Source organism: Camellia sinensis, chromosome 15 (assembly GCF_055761805.1).
Source record: "Camellia sinensis isolate YWXY chromosome 15, ASM5576180v1, whole genome shotgun sequence".
NCBI classification, from domain to species: domain Eukaryota; kingdom Viridiplantae; phylum Streptophyta; class Magnoliopsida; order Ericales; family Theaceae; genus Camellia; species Camellia sinensis.
In genome coordinates this window covers 115,256,950-115,284,818 of record NC_138975.1, presented here as the reverse complement: position 1 = coordinate 115,284,818, position 27,869 = coordinate 115,256,950, and the positions used below count along the sequence as shown (strand labels likewise).

The window sequence follows — 27,869 nt, the reverse complement described above, 5'->3', positions numbered from 1 at the left end:
GTCTGATGATCTAGCGGCAATAAGATACAAATAGAAAAAAATAAATAAATTTAAACAATAAATTTTCACTAAATAATTTCATTATCATCCTTATTATTATTTATAGGGTAAATTACAAACACACGCCCTAAGGTTTACTTAAATTACAAATTACCCCTGTGGTTCTAGAAATTACATTATGCCCCTTAAGGTTTCTAAATTTATAACAAATAGGTCCTTTTATTAATAAATCATCAAGTTAATTAACAGTTTTTAATAATGTTAAAATTTTATTTCAATTAATTATTTAGATAATTTTATTATTATATAGGTGAACAGTTAGAAATTTCATTATTTCAATTAATTCTGTTAAATAAAAATTTTTAACAGAGAGGTATTTGTAATTTTTCAAATTATAGGGGTTAATTCGTATTTTAAGCAAATTTCAGAGGGTGTATTTATAATTTACCCTTATTTATATTAGGGGTGTTTGGAAAGATGGTTGAACTAAAATAGCTCACTAAAAGACAAAATATGTTAAAATAATTAATAAAATAAAATGTCACATATAACTCATAATCATTTCATTTTTTCTCTCACAACTATCAAATCAATTACAGAAAAAACGGCCAACTAATACTCCAAATACAACTTTTTTAACCAAATTAAAATAACCAAAAAATACCCAACTAAAATAATCAACTATCCAAACAAGGCCATAATTTATTCGGGGGCTGAAATTTTGGTTACTAGAGAGACAGAAAATAAAAGCACCAAGGTCTCGTTTGTTTTGGAAGATAGAGGTGAGATTGAGATTGAGATAGAGGTGTGGCCCACTATATGTTGTGTTTGTTTTGGGAGATGGAGAGGGGATTCATAATCCTATGGGATTAGGAATGGACGTTGGTGTTAGGATTGAGATGAAGGAGGTGGAAATAATATTAAGAAATTAGTCCCATGAGATTAGGTTTTTTTATTTTTTATTTACCTATTGGATATTTTTTTTAACATTAATGTTAAATATTTTTGTATTTTTTATTAAGTAAAATCTTAATTTTATTTATTTTAATATTTTTTATTTCTTTTATAGGGTAATAATTTAACAATCCCTACATTAACAATTACCATTAAAATAAATATAATTTTACTTAATCCCTTCGCTAACCATTGCCGCTATCAATCTCTCCCATTCTATTTTGAAAACAAACGGGCCCACAAAAAAAAAAAAAAAAATTTCTAACTACTGCCTAACCGTTAACGCCTCACCCACCCATTGTTTTGAGAAGAGAGAGGTTTTTGGAGAGAGTGGCAAGCTTCGTGGAGTTCGTCAACTCTTGTCCAGTCCCAGATTAGCGGGTTTGGTGGAGGTCTTAGACAATCTCGTTTTCATCCCAATTCTCTCTCATTTACAAGGTACTATATTGGGTTTTTCACATTTTGATGATATCTGGATGCTCCTTGGATTTTGATTCCTAGTTTATATATATACATATATGTATTCATATGGATACTAGTCCTATGGAGTTTTGAAGATTGAAACACCATATTGATTATGTTCTGATTTTCAAAACCCCAGTAGAGAAATCAAATGGGTTCTTTTGACCTTGCGTTGAATTGATTGGATTATCCAGCTGATTATTGCAGTATGTAATAGTATTAGGTAATAATCAATGAAGGTACTCTGCATTTTTGGGGATTAATGGGTTTGTTCTTAATGAATTGTAATTTATCATTGAGTAAATTCTGCTCTGCCCCCTTGTGGTTTTACCTTAAAAGCACTTTACCTATGCATAAATTGAACTAAAATAACAATGTTTTCAAAAAATTGCAAAAAGAATTGAACACCCTCAACTCAATACTATAACACTGTCTTACTCCCTAGTACCCATTGTAACACCCAGCCAAAATCATGGTTTTAAGATCCAGCAATCCCACTGCATCACATGATACACATTTGATTTTGGGTTTGAATTTCAACCCACTATAACAACCAGCCTAAATCATGGTTTTAAGATCCAATAATCCCATTATATCACATGATACACATTTGAATTTGATTTTGAATTTCCAATTTAAATTTGAAATTCAAACCAAGGAAATTATGTATATATATGTTTAATGTATATATAGAGTGATCTGTATGTAGATATGCATGTGTGTTGTTTATATGTATATTGTTTACTTCGAAATCCAAATAACTTGAAGAGATTGGTTGAAAAAAGAAAAAAGGAAAACAAAGATGATTCAGGTGCAGTGATCTACACTTTGTTTTGTTTTGTCGATTCTTTTCCTTAAAAAAAAATTTAAAAAAAAAAAAAAAGAACAAAATATTTCTTTGCTTCAAGCTCACCTCCATTTTGTCAGAACTTGCTTACGTTTCTATAATTAGTGATTTTGAGACAATTTTTGCAATGAATGTTGTAAATAAATGAAAGTTATTCGTGAAAGAAATTTGTGAAACCCGAGTAGTGCTGGAGAGGAGGTGGTGGGCGTGGTAGAGAGGTGGGGGATGGTGGGAGAGATGGGGGGGATAGTTCTGATGTAACGCCCTCAAAATAATTCATAAATCCAACATCTAACAGTTCTATATAAATGAAAGATAGGTCACTTTTCCATACATACATCAGAGTTAATATTACAAAAGAGTATTTCATATAAGTAACAAATGTTTACAACAATAATAAAATGCCCTACGGGCTTACGTCTTTCCAAGTTGCTACTTGGTTACACATAAGAAGAGTTTTAACTCTTTTACCAGTAAAGCCCTCGACTTGCATTTATATGTAATCAATAAAACAAATAGCAAAGTGGTTCAATTCCGAAAACTTCCTAAGCAAAGATCTTGAACTTGGCACGTCTCCTGCACCTGAAAATGGTGTCCCAAGAAGGGTGAGCTAAAGCCCAATAGAGATAAACTAAACCCAATATGAGAAATAACTAAAACATTATCATTCGACAAATGACTAACACGTGCAGACCAATTCATACCCTTCTCATCTCCTGACAACAAATACATCCATGCCACCATCCACTTCCCTTATTTATCCAATTCAATTCCTCAATATGGTTCATTATCGAACCAAACAATTTAGGTGAAACTACAGCTCGACTCATTAATACTGTAACGCCCTCAAAAAATAACATTTAAACCCATCAAGTAAGACATTCATTAACATATGAAATAACCACATTCTTCTATTCATCAGAGTTTCATTACAGAAGTATTGCATGCTAACAACAAAAGCAAAATGCCCTACGGGCTTACAGCTTTCCAAGTTAACACTTGGTTACAACAAAAGAGTACTAACTCGTTTACACATTAAGCCCTTGGCTTGAATTTACATGTAATACATCAAAAGTAAAACGACAAAAGTATGTCCGCCTCTAGCCTTCCAAGCTATATCCTTGGAGGTGGCATGCTACCTGTACCTGAAAATGATATTCCCATATAGGGTGAGCCACAACCCAGTAGAAATACACTAAACCAACCATGAACAATGACTAAAAGATTAGCAATTGATAGATGGCCAACACTGATACTTTCACATAAATCACATATTTATGTCATACAACTCATGAGTCCAAGTTACCTATCATTTTCCCTTTTTCAACAGATAAGCATGTTAGCTCTATCATCATCTCAACAGATATGTATAAAAACTATATCCCACATTCACAGATAAGCATATAAGCTGTACCCACATTCCCAACAGATATGCATATGAACTATATCTACACTTCACTAGACAAGCATATGAGCTATATCTATACTTCACTAGACAAGCATATGAGCTATATCTACACTTCACAAAGATAAGCATATGAGCTGTATCTTCACTTCTCTAGACAAGCATATGAGCTATATCTACACTTCACAAAGATAAGCATATGAGCTGTATCTTCACTTCTCTAGACAAGCATATGAGCTGTGTCTACGGAGTTCATCCCCCATCTCCTCCCAATCCTATCCGGTTTAGAGGTACATCCCCCATCTTCCCCTAAACCGCGGAGTACATCCCCCATCTCCTCCTCTAAACAAGCAATGCATATAAACACAGAATCATACACACATCGATCAATACGTACGTCTACACATAATGCATATAAACACATTGGTCATATACACAATCACTCAATACATAAAGTTAATGCATTCTATCAACCGTCATACTCTATGACACATCTGATTGATTAGTTTTAATTTGCCTAATCATCATGCATTGTCTACAACAGTCAACACTACCCTCCACCGGTAGCCCAAAGCAATTATTTCTAAACAGGAAATAAATACACAAATAATATATCAACATTACAACTAGGCGAGCAATAGAAGATTCGTCTACACTCTTTAATCCCATACATTCCCAATTTCAACATTCTCAATTCTATTCCTCGCTTTCTTCAATTAAGTATAGGCATTAATTAATTGAACCAATTAGGGCAAATTACCATAATTCACAAAAAGGTTCCATTTTCATCAATGATTCAATATTTATTCCATTTCTCTATGCCAAACATGCATCTAGGTTTGTTATGAATAAAACCCCAACTTTTGTAAAATTACACAAAAGCCCCGAACTTTCACAAAATTACCAAACCAACCCAACATCTCAAAATACTAAAATTTAAAGACAAAACCCATAGAGAGGAGTAGGATATCCCTACCTCAAATTCGGAGCCCCAAAGGAGAAGATGACAAAACCCAACGTGCTCCAAAACTCGAAATTTTCAGATTAAAAGATAGCTCTCAACGATCAACACAACTTTTGTAAAGGCCCAAGGTGAGAAAACATCTCCTACTAGATCAAATCTAAGAGAGAAGGGCCGGTTTTAGAGTGAGAAGCTCTGAAAATGGCTTTTTGGAAAAGTAGGAGAGAGAAAAGATCTTGAAAAAGTGATCCAAAAGTCGGATCTCGGATTTATATAAAAGTCGCCCCGCTCGAGCGTCAAACTCCCAGCTTGAGCGTCACTCACAGACTCCCGCTCGAGCATCAACAATCCCGCTCGAGCGGCGGATGCACGCTCCCAGAACTTTTGCAGACAGGTCTCCCGCTCGAGCTTCCAACTCCCCGCTCGAGCGGCACTCACACAATCCCGCTCGAGCGGCCAATCCCACGCTCGAGCGTCGAACACTGCACAGGAAATACTGGATGGGTGAAACTCCCGCTCGAGTGCCAAAACCCCCGCTCGAGCGGACAGGCCAAAATCTGGGCAACTAGTTTTGGTTTCTAGTCTTAACCAACCTGTAACAAATCTGCCCAACACATCCTATAACTCAAATACAAAGTAAGAAAGGATGTACACCAGGTAATAATCAACTACTATCATCTCCGGACACATGTCCGGATCACTGTACAACAAGGGTAAACCCGGGATCGCTATAACCTCCGCCCCTTAAAGAATTTCATCCCCGAAATTGAGGATACGCCATAACAGAAGGCTAATTGATCACAGAGCATTCAACGACCGAGCCCCAAGGAAAGAAATTACTTTCACAACAACCTCCGACTCACTCTTACTAAGGAAGAGATACTAACCAAGGGAACACATTCTAAACGACTACACCTTAGGTACGCAAGCCTCAACAAACCAAATCTCCCCCGAAACAATTCACCAACAACCGACTAGCACCCCAAGCTAAGTCACTACTCAACAACACGACCAAAGCAAATCTTTAGAGTAGATAATAAGAAAACATTTTCTTGTTCAAGAGGCATTTCTCAAAGATGTTTAAATTTTCAACATTAACATTCCAGAGTAAATCTTGCATTTTTCACACGAAAACTCAAAAGCTTTGTAAACATTTGTCACAAATACGGTGTTACCCAGAATGCGGAGTTATCCACAGTTTATTTGCCAAAAAGATTAATCTGAAATTCTTTAAAATCCTTGAATTTGAATCAACTTTTCAACAATGCATTTAGATGGCCCCAAACACTAGGAAGATTTTGTTTTCCATTTCTTTCCAAAATAACACTATCAACAACCATAACTCACATGGTGATGCCACAACCAACATGGAACACAACATTTCTATAATAATAGTTAATAGAAATAATAGCAGTATTATCAACACATAAGGTATAAGAAATTCATGATTTTGCAATTTTATCCCGCCTCCCTTTACAAAAAGAAGGTCATAAATACGGCTCAGGACCTGGCCAACAACCAAATGAGATCACATCTCATCCCCACAATACCCCCCTTTAACACACAAATGATATACATTTTAGTGATGTATCAATATCAAACCAAACATCATACATACAGAATGTATAAAGGCCAATCATTCACAATGATCAATCAACACATATATTGGATGTATTATCCCAACCGTCAGATTCAACGACAAAACATGTTTGATTAGTTTCAGTTTTCTCTAATCAACATACAAAGTTTACAACCAACGAGACTAAACTCAAGGTGACCAATGCCAACCGGAAACCCGTTACCGATAAGCTGACTAATCAACTCAATAAACTCTACACTCAGTAATCCACACACTGATGTGCCACTCTAGCCACTGACTCCAATCACGGAGTTCTCTACACAAACCACAAATTTTGGAATCTCACCGGACCTCCCAAAAATCGAACCACATCAACACTGCGTCTAAGGGAATCACCATCCCCCACCATGGCTATCTAGCATGCCTGCTCACTTCCTTGACCAAAGACCGACATGGTCACCCTCAATCACAACAACCCAAACACGAAAGACCACTTTGACCAACGCTATACTCATTACTTTAGAACACGAACTGCTCTACCTTCAATGAATGCTGCAAGCATCCACTCACAATCCAAACCCAACAATTGATAACCAATCACAATACGAACACTACCCCTATACAACCGATGGGGTCACCACGGGCTCACTGACTAGCAAGACCTAAAACACGAACCAACGTACCGGTACCATTTCTACTAACCCGAGATACAAATCTCACATAGTCTTACCAACACCGCGCAACTCTCGAAACCATCACATCTAACACATTCAACCATACTAGGTAAAACCTCCTTATTTTGCAAGCCCTCTCACTCCCACACCGAGTTCCTCAATAACTCATAGGGTCCACTCGTTACTCTACATCTTACTCGTCACTCATCTCGAGAGTACCATCAAGACACCCAGTCTCCGTGCCACGCCACTAGCCAATGTTACCACTAGACAACCACCATGAACCAATCCCGACACTGCCACATGTTGTCGACAAGGCTTTCAAAGATGCACTACTCTAAATTCCCAGAGGAGCAAAAGCCCCCAGCCCTCTCATTAATATCTCCAAACCTTTTTCCGCAAAGACTTTACTACGGTGACTCGACTCACGGTCCACACCCAAACTACGGGTTATACACCCAATCAATCCTCACGACAGCACCTCCCGACCCAACCAGTGTTAAGGTACAAACCTACCACTTTCGATCAAAGTAAGGAAGTCCAGAAACTTAGGAAGCACCCAAGCTACTACTCGAGATATAGCACCAGCTGCTCAAAACGCACCACTCCCGATGTTAACAGTCACACCCTTATATAGGGACTAACACTCCCTCTATCGGATGACCAATCACAACACATGCCAATTTGGCAACGTTACCCACCACGAAAATACAAGTCTAATTCTAACAAGATTATGCGCTATGCCCTTGCAAAACACCATGTTAAGTTCATATTATATCAAGTTTAATCTCACCCTCCTTGCACTTCTGGTTAAGATATACATCCCTCTGTGATCCTTCTAAATGTAAAAACACAGCTCAACGGTCCTCACTTTTCCCAAACCAAAACACACGCACAAGAATGCATTTACCAAAGATTTTATGGTATAACAGCAACTTATCACGTCAATAAAACTTTAAAGCTACACAATGCTCCAAGTCACCCAATCCGAGGAAATTAACAGACCAAGCATATATGTATACATATATATAAACAAACAGTTTAGATGTTTCAACATTCCCAAAACACGTTGGTTACACAACAGATCCCAATGATTACAAACGATAATTCACCAATTACAAAACGGATTAGCCAAAAAGAAACCAACCCCTCGGTATTACCACCACTGCCGTCCCTCGCTGGACCGCCAAAACTGGTCATCTCCAAACACAAGACAACCTACGAGTTTACTAACCACGGACAAGAACTACTGACATGTCCCCTCTGTCCACACCTGGAACAACTACAAACTTCCCCAACTGGGGCTTGGGAACTCGACCCTACCGAGGCCCTCGCAATCTGGCCTGCTAGTCCACCAAAACGATATTGTTCCTGCCCAGTCGAATGAAACTGAGCCTGGCTATGTTGTAAAACCCCTAAAGAAGCCCCCGGCTGAGTACAGAAACGCCGAATATGACCCGGCTGATTACACATCCAACATATAGGCGGTGCCTGAGCACGAGACTGGTTCAGACTCTGGGCTGATGAAGACCCCAACAACTGCCTCCCCACTGAGCATTTGATCGGCCCAAAATCCGGCTGGTGAGATGATCCTGGTGGTACAACTCCTGGTTGAACTGTTAACCCTGCCCCCTTCCTCTGTGGGCAATCCGTAACCTTGTGGCCCAGCTGACCACGCTTGAAGCAAGTAACAACCTTTCGTTCACCCTTTCCCGAATCTGGACTTGGTATTAGAAGAGTAGAGCCAGACTGAGCTCTCTGAAATTGTAGTGGGTTAAAACCCTTCTGCCTCTTACTGGGCCTAGAATACCTATAAACCGTAGGAGTCCCCACGATGGTTTCCTTCCTAACCTGGCCAACACCCATCACCTTGGGCTCCTCCCTATCTTGTCCCATAGCTAACACCGCTGCCTCAACATGAGCAGCTGCCTCAACAAGCACACTATATTTTTTTTGCCAAGACCCCGCTATCCTCACACGGATGTCGTCACGTAACTTACTCTCAAACTCAAAACAGCGCATGTCCTCCGTCTCCACCAATTCTGGAGCAAACCTCGACAGGTTAGCAAACCATCTTTCGAATCGCACCAAAGGTGTAGTACCTTGGCGTAACTCCACAAACTGTTTCCGCAACTCTTCCCGAGCGGAAGGAGGGAAATCACAACTTCCTCGCCTAGGCATCCTAGTAAAAGTAACAGAGACACGTTAGCGCACTCATACATGTGCCGAAGCTAAACACTCACGTCCTAATACATGGACAACTGTAATTCATTCCACGTAAGCACATAAACACATAAGCACTTACGAATTTCATTTCCGGATAATGATAGTCCCGAGGCGTTACTAGAGTTCCGGTCAGAAACAGCATTGATCAAGTGCCTTTCCAACAAGACTCCCAGAAACCCAAGGATCCAATCAACATCCGAGAAACTAAATCCCATACCCAAATAAACACATAAACATGTTATCAGTTAAACACATAACATATGACACTACATCAAAATATCTATCAAGCGAGACAAACCCATTGTGATACTAATCACTTCCCACGTACCCAAAGTATTCGAACTCGGTACACTCTGATACCAAGTTGTAACGCCCTCAAAAAATAACATTTAAACCCATCAAGTAAGACATTCATTAACATATGAAATAACCACATTCTTCTATTCATCAGAGTTTCATTACAGAAGTATTACATGCTAACAACAAAAGCAAAATGCCCTACGGGCTTACAGCTTTCCAAGTTAACACTTGGTTACAACAAAAGAGTACTAACTCGTTTACACATTAAGCCCTTGGCTTGAATTTACATGTAATACATCAAAAGTAAAACGACAAAAGTATGTCCGCCTCTAGCCTCCCAAGCTATGTCCTTGGAGGTGGCATGCTACCTGTACCTGAAAATGATATTCCCATATAGGGTGAGCCACAGCCCAGTAGAAATACACTAAACCAACCATGAACAATGACTAAAAGATTAGCAATTGATAGATGGCCAACACTGATACTTTCACATAAATCACATATTTATGTCATACAACTCATGAGTCCAAGTTACCTATCATTTTCCCTTTTTCAACAGATAAGCATGTTAGCTCTATCATCATCTCAACAGATATGTATAAAAACTATATCCCACATTCACTGATAAGCATATAAGTTGTACCCACATTCCCAACAGATATGCATATGAACTATATCTACACTTCACTAGACAAGCATATGAGCTATATCTACACTTCACTAGACAAGCATATGAGCTATATCTACACTTCACAAAGATAAGCATATGAGCTGTATCTTCACTTCTCTAGACAAGCATATGAGCTATATCTACACTTCACAAAGATAAGCATATGAGTTGTATCTTCACTTCTCTAGACAAGCATATGAGCTGTGTCTACGGAGTTCATCCCCCATCTCCTCCCAATCCTATCCGGTTTAGAGGTACATCCCCCATCTTCCCCTAAACAAGCAATGCATATAAACACAGAATCATACACACATCGATCAATACGTACGTCTACACATAATGCATATAAACACATTGGTCATATACACAATCACTCAATACATAAAGTTAATGCATTCTATCAACCGTCATACTCTATGACACATCTGATTGATTAGTTTTAATTTGCCTAATCATCATGCATTGTCTACAACAGTCAACACTACCCTCCACCGGTAGCCCAAAGCAATTATTTCTAAACAGGAAATAAATGCACAAATAATATATCAACATTACAACTAGACGAGCAATAGAAGATTCGTCTACACTCTTTAATCCCATACATTCCCAATTTCAACATTCTCAATTCTATTCCTCGCTTTCTTCAATTAAGTATAGGCATTAATTAATTGAACCAATTAGGGCAAATTACCATAATTCACAAAAAGGTTCCATTTTCATCAATGATTCAATATTTATTCCATTTCTCTATGCCAAACATGCATCTAGGTTTGTTATGAATAAAACCCCAACTTTTGTAAAATTACACAAAAGTCCCGAACTTTCACAAAATTACCAAACCAACCCAACATCTCAAAATACTAAAATTTAAAGACAAAACCCATAAAGAGGAGTAGGATATCCCTACCTCAAATTCGGAGCCCCAAAGGAGAAGATGACAAAACCCAACGTGCTCCAAAACTCGAAATTTTCAGATTAAAAGATAGCCCTCAACGATCAACACAACTTTTGTAAAGGCCCAAGGTGAGAAAACATCTCCTACTAGATCAAATCTAAGAGAGAAGGGCCGGTTTTAGAGTGAGAAGCTCTGAAAATGGCTTTTTGGAAAAGTAGGAGAGAGAAAAGATCTTGAAAAAGTGATCCAAAAGTCGGATCTCGGATTTATATAAAAGTCGCCCCGCTCGAGCGTCAAACTCCCAGCTCGAGCGTCACTCACAGACTCCCGCTCGAGCATCAACAATCCCGCTCGAGCGGCGGATGCACGCTCCCAGAACTTTTGCAGACAGGTCTCCCGCTCGAGCTTCCAACTCCCCGCTCGAGCGGCACTCACACAATCCCGCTCGAGCGGCCAATCCCACGCTCGAGCGTCGAACACTGCACAGGAAATACTGGATGGGTGAAACTCCCGCTCGAGCGCCAAAACCCCCGCTCGAGCGGACAGGCCAAAATCTGGGCAACTAGTTTTGGTTTCTAGTCTTAACCAACCTGTAACAAATCTGCCCAACACATCCTATAACTCAAATACAAAGTAAGAAAGGATGTACACCAGGTAATAATCAACTACTATCATCTCCGGACACATGTCCGGATCACTGTACAACAAGGGTAAACCCGGGATCGCTATAAATACTTCCGCTATCCATGATTCAAAATGAGACTACATCTCATGTAATTAATACTCCAATTAACAATTCTATTCATGCACTTCAATTTATAAGGTTTCGGGACTTTCACCCCGGACATTCTAGCCAGCTTAGTTATCTATGGAGTCCATCCCTCATCATTCCCCAATCAAGGATACATACGCAATGTATTTAAGCATATAACCACATATGGAGTACATTCCCCATCTCCTCCCAAACCAAGATACACAAACAACGTGTTAAAATATATGAACACATATGGAGTACATCCCCTATCTCCTCCCAAACAAAAATACATAAATAATGTGTTAAAGTATATGAACACATATGGAGTACATCCCATATCTCCTCCCAAACAAAAATACATAAATAATGTGTTAAAGTATATGAACACATATGGAGTACATCCCTTATCTCCTCCCAAACAGAAATACATAAATAATGTGTTAAAGTATATGAACACATATGGAGTACATCCCCTATCTCCTCCCAAACAAATATACATAAATAATGTGTTAAAGTATATGAACACATATGGAGTACATCCCCTATCTCCTCCCAAACAAAAATACATAAATAATGTGTTAAAGTATATGAATACATATGTATGTGGAATGCATCCCCTATCTCCTCCAACACACTGGAGTACATCCCCTATCTCCTCCCTAACAAATATACATATATAATGTATTTCAGCACTTCATCACATACAATAATCAATCAATACACATATTTGCTGTGTTAATCTAACCATCATATTCAATGACATAACAAGTTCGACTAGTTTCAGTTCTCCCTAATCAACATGCAGTGTCTACAACAATCAAGACTATCCTCCACCGATAGCCCAAATCAATTATCTCTAAACAGATAGTAAATTTATCAACCGATAAAATGTCGACATTTTCATGGATGAGTGATTAAATTATCCAACTACACCCTTCAATATCATAATTTTCCCAATTTCATGGATATCAACTCAAGTTCATATTTCCACATTTTCCCTAAATTAATTATATTTCAAAAATTAGGGCATTTTCCCTTTTTCTCAAATATTGGTCCTAAGACCAAATTTCACCAATTTAAATCTCAAACTCAAATTTCCAAGTCTGTAAATACACGTGGAGTTATTAAACACAAAACCCCTCTTTTATAAATTACAAACCAAACCCTAACTTTTCCAAAATTACCCAACAACACCAACAAATCAAAATGACAAATATTTAAGTCAAAACCCATAAGAAGGAGTAGGATATCCCTACCTCGAAATTAGAAGCCCAAAGGAGTAGATGAGGAAAAACTAAAGTGCTCCAAATCCACTATTGTTCAGATTAAAACAAAGCCCTCGCGACCCTCTACCTTTCTTACAAAGAACTTAGGGTAGAAACACACTAAAAATAGATGAAACCCTAGAGAGAAGATGTATATATAGAGAGTGAGAGGTCAGATCTAGGGTTTGAGTGAAAAAAGAGATGAAAAAGTGAAGTGTAATCCCGCTGCTGTCTACTGATATAACACAGGCTCGCTCGAGCGAAGGATTGGTCGCTCGAGCGACCAGACACAAAGAACCCTCGCTCGAGCGAAGAAAGTGTCGGTCGAGGCAACAATTCAAAGTTTCAGGTCTGCAACCCAAAAGCACGCTCAAGCGACAGAATGCTCGCTCGAGCGAAGAAACCCAAAACATAAACCTCGCTCGCTCGAGCGAAGAATTGTAACCTTCAGGTTCAGAACCAGATGCAGATGCAAGCTCGAGCGAAGGACTCCTCGCTCGAGCCACCAGATACAAAACTCAACTCTCGCTCGAGCGAAGGAACCCTGGCTCGAGCGAAGGATCTATAACACAGAGCTCGCTCGAGCGACAAAAGGCTCGCTCGAGCGAAGGACCAAAATTCTGGGCAGCAACCATTTGCTCCCAAACACACCCAACCTGTAACCATCCTGCCCAAAACATCCTATAACTCAAATACAAAGTATCGAAGGACGAAAAGAAACAAATACAACAACTGACATCTACGGAACCAAGTCCGAATTACAATAACCAATGGAGGGAAAACCGGGATCGCTATAGGTGAGAGAGAGTGGGTGAGTTAGGGTTAGGGTTTTCAAACAGGGAAGAAGAGAATGAAATGAAAATTTTGTCTTTTTACACTAAAATTTGACTTTTGACTCTTTGTTTTTCATGCCAACTCTTAAAATAGGCTCGTGTGACACAAAATCTGTCAATTTGGACAAAATTAGTAACAGTAGGGAGGTAAAGTACAAACTGGGTCAAAATCACATGAGGGCACTTTGCATATATTTAAATGTCAGAGGATAAAAATGCCGTAAGCCAATACCATAAATAACATTTAACTCTTATAATTTTTACTTAGCTAAAACCCAAAAAGTAGAATTGATGTATTGAATTTAGGAAATTTCAAGTGGAAAGCTTTGTGCTTAAAAGAGTCACGTTGGTGGAGTGTGTTAGCCTCTTACTCGTTTAACATGTTTGTGTCAAATTGATGAATGGTAATTTTTGAGTTTTGCTCATTAAATGTTTGTTAATATACTATACTAAACTGTACTTCAGTGTAATAGCTGGTTAGGCCATGATTTTCCTCAAGAGCTAGACAAACATTGCCATAGGGCTTGATCCACGTAATAGAGCTGCATAACCCAATACAACCATACTTGCGTTGCGTGCATTATTAACCACTCAGATTGAATTTTACTTGAAGTCATTAACAAATTCTTAGGGCTCTTTAACCATTTTATGGTTTTTTTAAACATATTAAAAAAAATTAGAGGTATATCGAACTTACTTCTCAAACTATTTGAAAATATAGTTTCTAAACATGTTTTTCTTGAAAGCATGTTTAGTAACCATGCGTTTTAGTTTCCTATTTATATTCAAACTCTGGTGGAAACATGATTACTAACCACGTTTCTAATAAAAAGTGTGGTCAGCAACCACGCTTTCTCTACACTTCAATTATTAGCACACTTCTCCAAATCTAATTTCAAATGAGGAAATTTAAAAGCATGTTTAGTAATGGCGCTTTCACATAGTTTGGGACTTAATAGCACAAAACTCCTATGGGGGCCTTGCTCATCATTCGGAACCCTGCTCCCACCCCCGTCCCGGCCCCCCACTACTGCCCCGCTTCTGCTCCCAACAAAAAACTCTTCTATAGGGCCTTTGCTCCTCCACTCACATTCCTGCCCCCGCCCAAGCCCTCGCTTCGGCTTTGTGCAACTATGGTTTGGGAATAAACTGCAAAAGATCCCTAGTTTTTTAAATAAAGTTTTGGAAAAACATAAAATTGTTAAAAAGCCAATTCTTAGCTGCATGATGAAGTAAAAAAATAATAATGTTGCTCCCTTGAATTTACCTTTTATTTCCATTATTTTGGTGGTTGAAAGCGCTATGCAAAACAATATTTTAAAATTTTCATTGAACATTTGCCCAACTTCAGTTGGCTGTTAAATTTTTTCTTTGTAATGAATTCCTAAAATCCATAAAATTACACTTAAATATTATCAGAATCAAAGATCCATTGATTTTGATAATATCATAACCTTAAAATGTAGATTGGTGATTTAACCAAAGTTATACCTTGAAAGAGTGGAATGGTTAAGTGGAACTTACATACCCATCCGACACAAATGGCACAAGGCTTTGTTGAGTTGGATAAGTTGAATTGAGTTGTGTTTGAGAGGGGGTTGGGGGGAAACCTGAGGTGGTACTTGAAATAGTGTCTCACATATCAACCAAGGAGTTGAATGCTACTAAAGGAGTGCCCTTTCATGTGGATGCCCTTTTTACCATTTGTCCATGGTTCTTGTATAACATCATATCAATTATCAATGTTCAATCCAACATCCATACACATTTTTGCTAACTATTCTACAACATAAAAGAGAGAAAATATGAAAGAATTCCTTGGCGTCATTCGGCTTTTTCCTTTAATTGGGAAAGAATCAATGAGTTGCTCTGTTTCAATCCTAATACTATGATATGATTTTCTAGAAGGATATAACTTGAGGATAGGAGATTATTTCACGTTATGGTGTTTGGCACAACAAACATAACATGAAATAAGGCAAGTAAAATTCTTGATACAACTCAATGCATATTATATAATTGGACCACTTTGAAATTAGGAATTTTGAAATTTTTTAAGGTTCATGCAGAAGTTGATTGCTATGGAAAACCAACCTGAATTGGCAGGTCATAGTGTCTCATTTTGTGTTTATGAAAATGGCCTAGAAGGGGGTGATAGGACAGTTCTTTTGTTTTTTCTTCACTAGTCCTCAATGACCAATCTCAATTTTTCTAACTATTCAGTATGTTTAAACTTAGAAAGTGATTCAATGTGTCTTACACCCCATGAGTTTATTACTTACGCTTATGATATCTGATTGAATTATAGAAATATATCTATCAAAGGGTCAAGTTGTGCTTACTTTTCTAATTAATTTATCTCAAATATCTTTAATTTGCTTTAGTTGATTAATTAGAGCTAGGTTTTATTGTTAAGTCTAATGTAAAAGTACTTATGTGAAATCAAGTTCAGTGGAAGGATGCTGACTCCATTCTGAATTGATCACAATTGTACACACACATGATCTTTTGAAATATATGATCATTCACATAAATAATTATAGAGATTTATATGATGGCTCAAATGCATACATTCATCTCATACATAGAACATATTTAAAATAAAGAGCAAGATTGTAAAGATATCAACAAATAATATATAGTGGTTTGGCCACTCTTCTCCAACCTTCTTGGGTGAAGCATCCATGATTTTGTAAGATTTCTGAATGTTTTCTGTATATTCAATTGACTCAAAAAACAAAGGATACATCTGATTATATAGTACTCCTAACCCTAAGACTAAAAAGGAAACGAAAATATTCACCTAATCTCAATATATGCACACTACACTACACTACCATATATATATATATATACATATATTCACAATATTTTCACACTCTCAAGGTGTTTTAGCAGAAAATACGGACGGTTTACCGAGAAGAAATTGAAATCGGGCAGCAGTGTGAGTCTTGGTAAAGAAGTCAACAAGTTGCAGAGCCGAAGTGACGAAAGAAAGTGAGATAGAGCAAGACTATAGATGCTGACGAACAAAGTGACAATCAATCTCAATGTGCTTGGTTCGCTCATGGAAGACATTGTTATGTGCATTTTGAATAGCACTGTGGTTGTCACAATAGAGGAAGGTCGGAGAAGACTGAGGGACGCCTAAGTCAGAGAGAAGACAACGAAGCCAGACAACTTCAGTAGTAGCATGAGCCATAGCACGATATTTAACTTCGGCAGTGGAGCAAGCAACAACAATTTGTTTCTTGCTTTTCTAAGAGATCAAGGAATCGCCAAGAAACATACAGAAACCAGATGTGGACTTGCGATCAGTAACATCACCAGCCCAATCAGGATCAGCATAGGCCATCAAATCCAGAGAGGAAGTAGAGGACAATAGTAAACCTTGAAATATAGTACCTCAGAGATAGCAAAGAATCCGAACCAACGCAGCCCAATGTGTGAAGCGAGGAGCAAAGACAAACTGGCTAACCACATGAACAACATAGGCAAGATCAGGACGAGTAACCGTTAGATAGACTAAGCAACTCACGAGCTCTCGATATAAAGTAGGATCATCCAGAAAAACACCATCAATAGTGTTGAGCTTGACATTAAGCTCAATGAGAGTATCAGAAATCTTAGTGTCAGTAAGATCGGCCCGATGAATAACCTCATTAGCATACTTGGGCTGAGATAGAAAGTAGCCCTTAGGAGAAGAAGCGCCCTCAATACCAAGAAAATACCGCAATGGGCCCAGATCCTTCATTTTAAAGGTACGAAAAAGATGTTGCTTGACCTTAAATATAGCAAAAGAGTCAGAACCAGCGATGATCATATCATCCACATACAACAATAACGCAACAAATCCAGCAGAGGTGTGGAGAAGAAATAAAACAAAGTCTTGGGCACAAAGATGAAACCCCAGCTCAGTACTAGCAGTCTGAAAGCGATCATACCAAGAACGAGGAGACTGCTTCAGACCATACAGAGCACGCCGAAGGTGACAAACTTGTCCGGCTAGAGAGAGGACGCATGTAAACCTCCTCAGTGAGATGGCCATTAAGAAAAGCATTCTTAACATTTGTCTGAGAAAGAGGCCAAGAACAAACAGTAGCGACAGAGATCAAAGTATGAATAGTAGTTATCTTGGCAACAGGAGCAAAGGTCTCTTCATAATCAGTACCATACTCCTGTGAGGAGCCTTTGGCAACCAGACGAGCTTTGTAGCGCTCAACAGAACCATCAAAATGAGTCTAGACTTTGTAGACCCATTTGCAACCAACTAGATTCTTACCAGCAGATAAAGGAACCAACTTCCAAGTACTAGTTTTCTGTAAAGCAGACAACTCATCCTCCATAGCTTGAACTCAATGAGGATCCTAACAGGCCTCCTTATAAGACTGAGGTTCTGAAAAAGAGTGAATAGCAGACAAAAAAGTACGATATGAAGCAGAAAAATATGTATTAGACTAACTCAACCTGTTTGGAGGATGACGCGCTCAAGTAGGATATCGGGGTGCAGTAGGATCAGAGTCGTCAGAAGCAGAAGGATCAACAGTAGGGGCAGAGACAACTGGTGGAGGAGGAGCTTTGCTATGAGAATAAACTAAAAACAGAGGAGGAGGAGAAACCAAAGAAGGAGAAGCAGCCAGAGGTGAAGCATGAGGAGAAGATGGAACAAGTTCAGGAGGAACGGTGGAGATGTACTCATCAGATGGGACCTCAGAAGGAAACAGATCAATATGAACCAAATCCTTTTTGGAAACTGGGGCGGTGAGCGGAGGAAGCTAAAAGTAAGGTAGACGTTCGAGAAAGGCAATATGGCAAGAGACATAAAGGCGATGGGAAACAGGGTCATAACAGCGATAGCCATTCTAAGTGAGATTATAACCCAAAAAGATACATAGGACAGACCGGACACTAAGTTTGGTCCTATCCTTACGGGGTAAAAGGACAAAACAAGTAGACCCAAACATGAAGGAGGGAGTAATTAGGAAGTTGAAAAAATAGAGCCGTATAAGGAGACCGACCAAAAAGAAGAAGGGTAGGCATACGGTTGAGAAGAAAAGCAGCAGTAAGAACTGTCTCACCCCAAAACGGAGCCGGAACAGAGGCAGAGAGAAGGAGAGATCTAGTTGTCTCAAGGAGATGACGGTGTTTACGCTCCGCTTGACCATTTTGGGCAGGTGTGTCAGTACAAGAAGTTTGGTGAATGCTACCCAATTTGGCCAAATATTCACAGAGTTCAGTTTTAAAGTATTCGTCGCCCAAGTCAAACCGCAACAATTTAATAGTGGACCCAAACTGTGTAGTGACCATAGACTGGAAAGTACGGTATATCTGGTAGAAATCTGACTTATGAGTCATAAGATAAACCCAAGTGCAACGGGTGCAGTCATCAACAAATGACACATAGTATGCAGAACCCCCTTTAGTGAGAATAGGTGAAGGGCCCCAAACATTAGTATGAATTAAAGAAAATAGTGTATCAGATATAGAAGCACTTTTATGAAAAGATAATGCTGTCATGTTGGTAAGTTTACACCCCGACATTCAGTAAGTTCACTAGGAGAAACTTTACCCAATATACCAGACTGAGTTAAAGACCGTAAATGATCAATAGATAAATGCCCTAATCTAGAATGCCACAAGTAGAAAGGACTAGATAAAGAACCTAACTAAAATGAGGAAAAGGTAGTCATAGACAGATGCAAGCTCTCCACCACATAGAGGTCTTTAACTCTACGGCTAGTCCCAATTTGCTGCTTAGACATCCAGTCCTGCACAGAACTGATAGATGAAGAAAAGATAACATCAAAACCGAAGGTATCAAGCTGATTGATAGAGTCGGAGCAGATACAATATAAACGACGAAAGGAGCTCGGAAGTGGTTCTGAGATTGCTGAAAAGACGAGGTAGGCATACGTCCCTTCTTGGGACAGTGGTACTTCCAATGGCCCCTCTGATGGTAGAAGGCACACTCATCTAATGCTAGTGGCCCCTTCTTGGGCTTTGCAAAAGATTGAAGCTGATGGGTAGATGCAATCAATGACAGTGGAGGCTGAGTAGAAGCCAATAAGACAAATGAAGAAAGAGCTTGAATCTTATCATTTGACATCTTCATGAACCAAAAACAGAGAACCAATTGGGCTAAGTGTAATAAACAAGAGACTGATGGGTCAAACTCTAATAATCCAAAACTAGAACTGGAAAGGTCACAGTGTAATAAACAGAAAGCTTATAGGCCATAACGTAATAAACTCAAAACAAAGTTGATGGGTCAACCATAATATAAGCAAAACAAAACCTGATTTAGATGGTCAAATATGACCATAGAGAGAAGGGAGAAGCAGTCACGAATCAGAGGAGTGAGGAGTCGACCAAGACGGAGACACGATGAGCTGCGAGGACAAACTGCGAGGAGGAGTTGACTAGATGAGTCGAGCAGCTCGATGGGTCCACTGAGACGACTCACTCGCGAGACGAAGAATCCAGACGAAGCACTCGTAGACGAAACAAATGGATCACCCAAGTCATGAACAAAGATCGAACCAAAGGAGTTTGATCATGTACTAGACCAATTGAGAAAGAGAGAACTCGATCAAACAAATGAATCATGAGCAAGTTGAACCAGTTCAAGTGTAACCCTAGCCACCACAAAATCAGAAACTGCAAAGCTCTGATACCATGTATGATTTCTGAATGTTTTTTGTATATTCCATTGACTCAAAAAACAAAGGATACATCTGATTATTTAGTACTCCTAACCCTAAGATTAAAAAGGAAACGAAAATGTTCACCTAATCTCAACGAAAATATTCACCTAATCTCAACGAAAATATTCACCTAATCTCAATATATACACACTACACTACCATATATATACGTATATGCACAATATTCTCACAGATTCATCCAAACAACTGGTGACTTACAATGGGCATGTTAGCACCCACCTAATTTCTCCTCATAAAGGCAATCTCTAGGATTTGAAGAATGTTTCTCCTAGCCTAATCTAAAACCCACTAATCTACCTATTGTCTCCTATTCAAGTACTACACTAGGATTTGATGAAGGTTTCTCCTAGGCTAACCTACAACCTACTAACCTCCCTAATATTTTGTCTTGAAGAACAACACTATGATTTTTTCTAGGTTTTCACACAAAGGGCTCACCTAAAACCCACTACTTCAAGTCTATACCTAGAACCCACCACATTGGGTTTTACAAGGTCACCCTGAGCCTCTTCCTCAATTCAGAATTCAATAAGTTTCTAGGATCACCTACAACCTCAACCACAATCCTTAATTCACAATGGGTTCCCCCACAACCTTTTTCACAATGCACAACTCACAATGGGTAGCCTACTACCAGAAACTATAAGAGTCAAACAAGCATTCCAAGTCTTACCCCCAACCTTTGCAATTTGCAAAATAAATATCAATGTGTGGTAAACTTGTCTCAACAATACACTAACAGGAAAAATTTATACAATCCCAAGGGGTTGGCCTAGTGACAAGGCCTTGGGTCTTGGGGGTGTGCTCTCTCCCCGGTGCCAATCAAAAAAAAAAAAAAGAAGGAAGAATTTATACCTTAAATTGAAGCCCAAAAGTTGTCCAAAGTTTGGTTTTCAAGATTCTCAAGCTTGGGCCAGTTGTTGATAGTTAGTGCATGATGAATACTTTTTCTAAGCTCTCTCAAATCTCTTAAGATATGTTCTAATTTATATACATAATATTAGGTCTCAAATCATCAAGTTCTGTGTTTAAAATGAAAGAAACTTATGTATGATGCGTGCATTCCAATGGCTAGATAATGACTAGTTTATTTTTTTCAAATTGCACCCAGTTTGGCTGGCCAGAATAGTTCATCATTCAAGTCGGTTGGATTTTTACCACCAGCAACATCGGGCCAACTTCAAAAGACTATTAACTCGCTTATTTTTAACAATGTTTTGGGTGAAAATTGTGCTCAAATTGAAACTCCGTAAATGTAGTTTCATTTGAAATTGGTCTTACTCAAGGATTAAACTAGAACCTAAGTTATGGTTTTTGGAAGGCTGGGAGATCATACTTCATTTACCAAAATGGTCACCAATCTTGACCAAGACCAGCATAAATGTCTTCTAAAGTCTTGACCCTAGGTGGTTCTATTTAATACATTTTGGTCTTCTTGTCACTTGGACATCCTTCTTGTTGATGACTTGAGTTCATCCTTCCTTGACTCTTTGATGCCTCTTTGAAATTGTCAAGTTCTTGAGGCTTGTATGTGTTTTCCCTTTCCAAAACCCTCTATGGATATTGGATTACACTTCATCCTTGCTACAATATAAGTCATGAAATTGCCAAACCCTATGGTTCTAGACTTAACTGTTTCTCCATGTTATAGATTGGAAGTTAGCGTTGTGATTGGAAAGCATAAAACGAGATCAACATGTTTAAAAACAATAAATTATGATCATTGATTTAAAAGAATGCCAACGCAGTTCTTGACTTTTTTTTTTCTGATGCAAGTTTGGAAGCAAAAGCATATGCATTTCGTCTTTTGTACTTGTGAACATTGAGAAAGGAGTTGTTCTGCTATAAGAATCTAAGTAACAAATTACTTACCTTGGTTATTTTGCTATAAGAATATAAGTAACAAATTGCTTACCTTGGTTGAATGTTTGTTTTCTTGTATCATTCTTTATTCTTCTCTCTCTCTCTCTCTCTCTTTTCTTTTTCTTTTTTTCATGTTTGGACTGATCAACTTGGTTCTATTTCATTTTCTCTATGATTTTTTATGTTTCTAGATACCTTGTTGATAGAAGTGGTATTTGTTTCTTTGTTCAGCTTCTCTGTTGGATGGGATGGCAAATACTGGAATGGTTGAACTTGGAGAAGTTCAGCTTGCTACTTACCTTTTCGAGAAGACATTTATAGGGTAGCCTTCGTTTCACAATGGTAAATATTTTATCAGATATTTTTAATTTCAATTTCAGAATAATTACCAAGAAACTAAAAAAAACTAGGACTCTTTGCCTCTATACACCTCCAAAATAGTGCATTGAGCAATCTATGGGATTTTACAGCACAAAATCTCACCCAACAGATATTGATATCCTAAGCTATGGACCAAATATTTGCTATCTTCCATATAATGTACACAAGTTATATGCAATATGAAGATGATTAAGCACTGCAAACTAAATTTTCAAAAAACTGCAAATGAAACCCAAAAAGATAAGACTACATCCTGACATAAATGAGTTGCACAAAAATATACTGAGTTAATTGTGAGGGCTTGGGATGTAGAAGTATTTTTATGGCCGAATTTGGGATGGTTAGATTAGGCCTGAGGTTGGGCGGGCCTTGGGATAATACATATATTCTTACCATAAAGTGCAAGCCTATCCCAACCCAGTTGATGCCCATCCCTAGTAGAACGTAAATCTGGATATATGGCTGAAATGATTGTCATGTGATTTTCTCCCTAGTAAGAACTTTCTCTCATTTTCTAGAATCTAGTCATGCTTTCAATTGAATGAAGTCAATAAATTTCTCAGATACATTATCTTATCAGTGTTGTCAGTATCTTACAATTCACGATATGTATCTTACGATTCAATACCTTTCAGAAGGAAATCGATAATATCATCAATACGTACCTTAAGTTAAATGTATCTTATGACACATATACGATACGTGATGCAATATATGATATGCGATACATAATGCGATGTGAATGTTACATAAATACTTAAATTTCTTTAGCAAATTAGAAAAAAAAAAATTCAAATTATTTGAAGTAAATTAACGTTGCCGAAAATTTTCATTAACTTACTAAAAAAAAAAGCTATTTCTGAGATGTAGTACCTTTTAGTTTATTTCTCTACCTTTTTGACATATCTATTATGTGGTTTTAGAATCTTGCATTATTAATCTATGCCTTGTGAAGATAATATGTATTTTTCCATGTATATATTTAATTTAAGGAACTTTACTTTTACAATTGATAGAATTATACATTGTCTAGTGTTTATTCTCATAAGATATTTGTTTTTTATAACTATATTTATTTTTCTACCTATTTCTAAAGGTATTAAACTATCTTACGCTACACGATATGATACAATACGCGATTCAAAAAAATTAAAAAACAATACATGATTCGGATCCTGATTTGACAACAATGTATGTTATAATTTCTTGTTCGCCATTTATATTGTTTGATTATGCTTGTTAAAGAGTAGGGAGAACAACTATTATTGTTATAAGCACTTGACTTCTTCCCCTATTTTAACTTCATTTGATATGCTTACAGGCTTGCCTTCACTCATTGCATTTCCCTCTGGATGCAACACTGCAAATTGTCTAATTAGGTGAGTTTCCGCTTGAGGTTTAAATTTTGAAGCTGCGCTCATGCTGCATTGTGAGTTTTAAAGTCAACACACAAGCTTTATAAGCTTTGCACATTTCTATTATGCCCAATGCAATCTATATATATTATATATTTTGTGGGATTTGTCTTCTAATTTGCTACTTGATGGATTCTATAGGAAATTTTAACATCGTGTTGATTGTTTGATGCAGGTATGAGGGAGAGCTTTACGTTGATGCTGTTACTAATTGGTTTGCAACCATAAGTTTTCCTTGCATTCTATACTACTCAAAGGATTCAATGGTAACAAACACACTCTTTGCTGGGTCCATATACACATTTTTTTATGACTAAATTATGACGTAGGATAGTTTGGGAAATGTGGATGATGCTGTCCACACTTGATTTTTTACCAGTTTTAGGACCAAGAAAGGTTGTGGATTTAGAGTTCAATAAGGTTGGATGGTTCTAGTGTTTGTGACCGTAATGGATTATAACTGTCTTGCATTTTGAAGTTAATTTGTGGAGAATAAGGTAGAAGGAATGAACTTTTGTTAGGAACAATTGACTAGGCTTGCTTTACATTGTAATGCTGGAGTGGAATTTCATATATTGATCCATTGAAAAAGCAACATGAAAAGAAATCATTATTAAATTAGGAGTCTTTTCTAATAGACCAATTATTTATGTTCATTTTGCTTTTCTGGCATTGGACCAATTGTTAGAATATGTTAGAATATGAAATAATATTTGCCATATTTTATTCTTATTTGATTTTATTTTCCCTTGATTGATGTAATGGGCTAACCCATAATTTATGCCTATTGGCACTCTTGTTGTTACGTATTATTATCAATATAAAAGGGGATGAGGTCTCACTCATTCCCTATCTCTTTCTCTTCTCTAAACTTACATGGTATCAGAGCCACAATAAGAGGACCCTACCACCAATCACAGATTCACAGCCACCTCACTTCCACCGAAGGCCACTCAAACCCAAACCTTAGACTGCCCAGGCTACCCAAACCCTTGTCTGGGTCAGTCGGACCCCACCCAGCTTATCTGAAGGTTAGTCGGCCCTCTACCAGGGCAGTCGAAGCCTCATCTGCTCTCCTCTAGGTCTGTCGGCAGCCCTAGCCTGTCCTTATAGGTCTGTCGGTACTTCTGGAGTCTCTGTAGACTGCTTCCAATCGACTTGGTTGGTTGATTGGTGTCTCCTGGTTGGTCGACTGGTGTCTAACGAATGGATTGAACTCTTGTTGTGGTACATACAGCTATAACACCTTCTTCTCTGTTCTCTTTTTCTTAATATATATATAGTAGTAAAAAAAAAAAATCTATATGAGTTCTTAGTCTGATATGCTTTCATAGTGGTAGTTGTGTTTTTCCTTCCACTATTATCTTCCGAGTTTGTGATTGGCATTGTGTTTGAGAGTTACATAGGAGAATCCATGGTAGATTCCCTTAGTGAGTTCACTACTTCTCAGCCACCTAAGAGTGAGAGTTCCATTATGCCTCCTACTATGACTGATAACCTCAACCCTAACCTAAAAATTACCACCTCTCTATTCAATGGTCAGAACTATCTAGGGTGGTTGTAAAGTTTGACTATTTTTTTGAAGAGCAAAGGGAAGATGGGGTATGTTGATGGAAGGATACAGGCATCCAGCACTACGTAGTTATGATCAGTGGGAGATCACCAACTCCTTAATCATAGGTTGGTTGATACATTCTATGGTCTCGGAGATTGGAGAGGGCTATCTATCTATGGACATTGCACAGGATATTTGGGTGGCTACTACTTACTCTTGTAAGGGGAATTTCTCTCAGGCTTTCGAGTTGTGCCGGTCCATTGAAAGGTCAGTACAAGGTGAGATGTCTATCCTCAAGTATGTTACCTTCCTTAGCAATAGGTGAAAGAGAGTTCACCATCACCGGGATTACAAGCCTGTCTGTCCCACAGATTTTGCTGGTTACTAGAAGTTTGTGACGTAGGAGCGGGTCTTCAAGTTCTTGGAAAACCTAAATGTGGAATATGATCTTGTTCGAAGTAGAGTACTTGGTATGGACGTGCTTCCTTCTCTCCAGGAAGCCTTCTCTTATGTACAGAATAAGGAGAGTCGCCGCTCTACGATGTTGCCTTCTACCACCACTGATCGTTCTGCCTTGGTTTCTGCACCTCCACAAGATAGTGAGCATGTGTCTCGTGGTTCTCGTCCTTCATCTGAGAAGGATAATCTCTTTTGTAACTACTACCGTAGACCTCGACACACACGAGAGACTTGCTGGAAACTGCATAGGACTCCTTATGGTGGTTGAGGAGACCGTTCTGGTACTCGAGGAGGTAGGTCAAGCCAGTCTTAAGGCTGAGGGACCAATGCTTGGGCCCATCTTTCTAACATGGTTGAGCCACCATTTTCAGTTCCTGTTGTCGCACCGGTTGCTGAGGTTTCTGGATTATTTGCTTCAGAGTTTGAGATTGTTGTTTGCCACTTGCTAGACCACCTAGCCTTTGCTATTGTCTCAGGTGCATTCTCTTCTTCCTTTGCCAAATCAGGTAACTTGGCTTCCTCTACAAGTGCATTGCTATCTCATAAGACTGTGCCTTGTATTATTGATTATGATGCGCCCGACCATATGTCTGGTTCCTCTAATTTGTTCTCAGAATATATACCCTCCTCAGGTCAGGAAAAAGTGCATATTGCTAATGGCACTATTTCATTTATGTCAGGGAAAGGTTTAATCCATGCCACCTCTTCCCTTCCTTTATCATCTGTACTTCATGTTCCCAATTTTAGTGTTAAATCTGTTGTCCTTGAGTCGTATTACTCGTGATTTGAATTGCAGTGGTGACATTTTTTCCTGATCATCGTTTTTTTCAAGACCTTCTCACGAGGAAGAGGATTCGTAGTGATAGAGAGGAACATGGTCTTATATCTTGGATCAAACAGACAAGTTGGCTCATACATCCCTTTAGTTACCATCCACCAAGGAAGACCTTTGGTTGTGGCACCGTTGCTTAGGACATCCCTCTTTTTTGCTACTTAAGCATCTTTTTCCTTATGTTTTTGAGAAAAATAATGTGTCTGATTTTTAGTATGAGTCATGTCAACTTGGAAAACAACACAGCTACATTTGCTCATACTTTGAATAAAAGTTTAGTTCTATTTTCTTTGATTCGTTCTGATGTATGGGGTCCCTCACGTTTGTGTCTTTAAAGGGTCAAAGATGGTTTGTCATTTTCATAGATGATTGTTTTAGGGCCACTTGGGTGTATCTTATGGAAGACAAGAGTGAGGTGTATTTTATTTTTCAAAATTTTCATAGAATGGTTTGCACCCTGTTTGGGGCGGTTGTGAAAATCCTGCATTCTGATAATGGGAGGGAATACATTGATTCTGGTCTTGCTAGTTATTTTGTTACTCATGGTATTATTCACCAGACTTCATATTCTAATGCCCCTCAACAAAATGGTGTTGCTGAACGCAAAAAACGCCATCTTCTTGATGTGGCTCATTGTTTGTCTTTTGAAATGCGTGTCCCTCGTTCTTATTGGGGGGAAGCTGTTCTCACTGCAGCTTATTTGATTAATTGCCTTACCACCCAAGTCCTTCACAAACAAACCCCTCTTCAGGTTTTGTTCGGGTCTACATCTTCTAGATTCTCCATTTCACCTAAGACCTTTAGATGTGTTTGT

At 38.3% G+C, this 27,869-nt stretch overlaps 2 long non-coding RNA genes across 4 annotated transcripts in view; both read left to right on the top strand.

The window, feature by feature from the left end:
- Positions 1–27,869, top strand: part of LOC114288856 (uncharacterized) — a 161,094-nt gene that overhangs the window by 118,053 nt on the left and 15,172 nt on the right. The gene's annotated exons all lie outside the window — the stretch shown is intronic.
- Positions 1,225–24,865, top strand: LOC145813924 (uncharacterized). Of its 2 annotated transcripts, XR_014357357.1 has the most exons (4): positions 1,225–1,392; positions 22,645–22,755; positions 24,116–24,173; positions 24,385–24,865. It is a non-coding gene; the product is annotated as an uncharacterized LOC145813924 (long non-coding RNA). The 2 variants fall into 2 exon arrangements; XR_014357356.1 differs by lacking the exon at positions 24,385–24,865 and having other exon boundaries at positions 1,234–1,392; positions 24,116–24,283.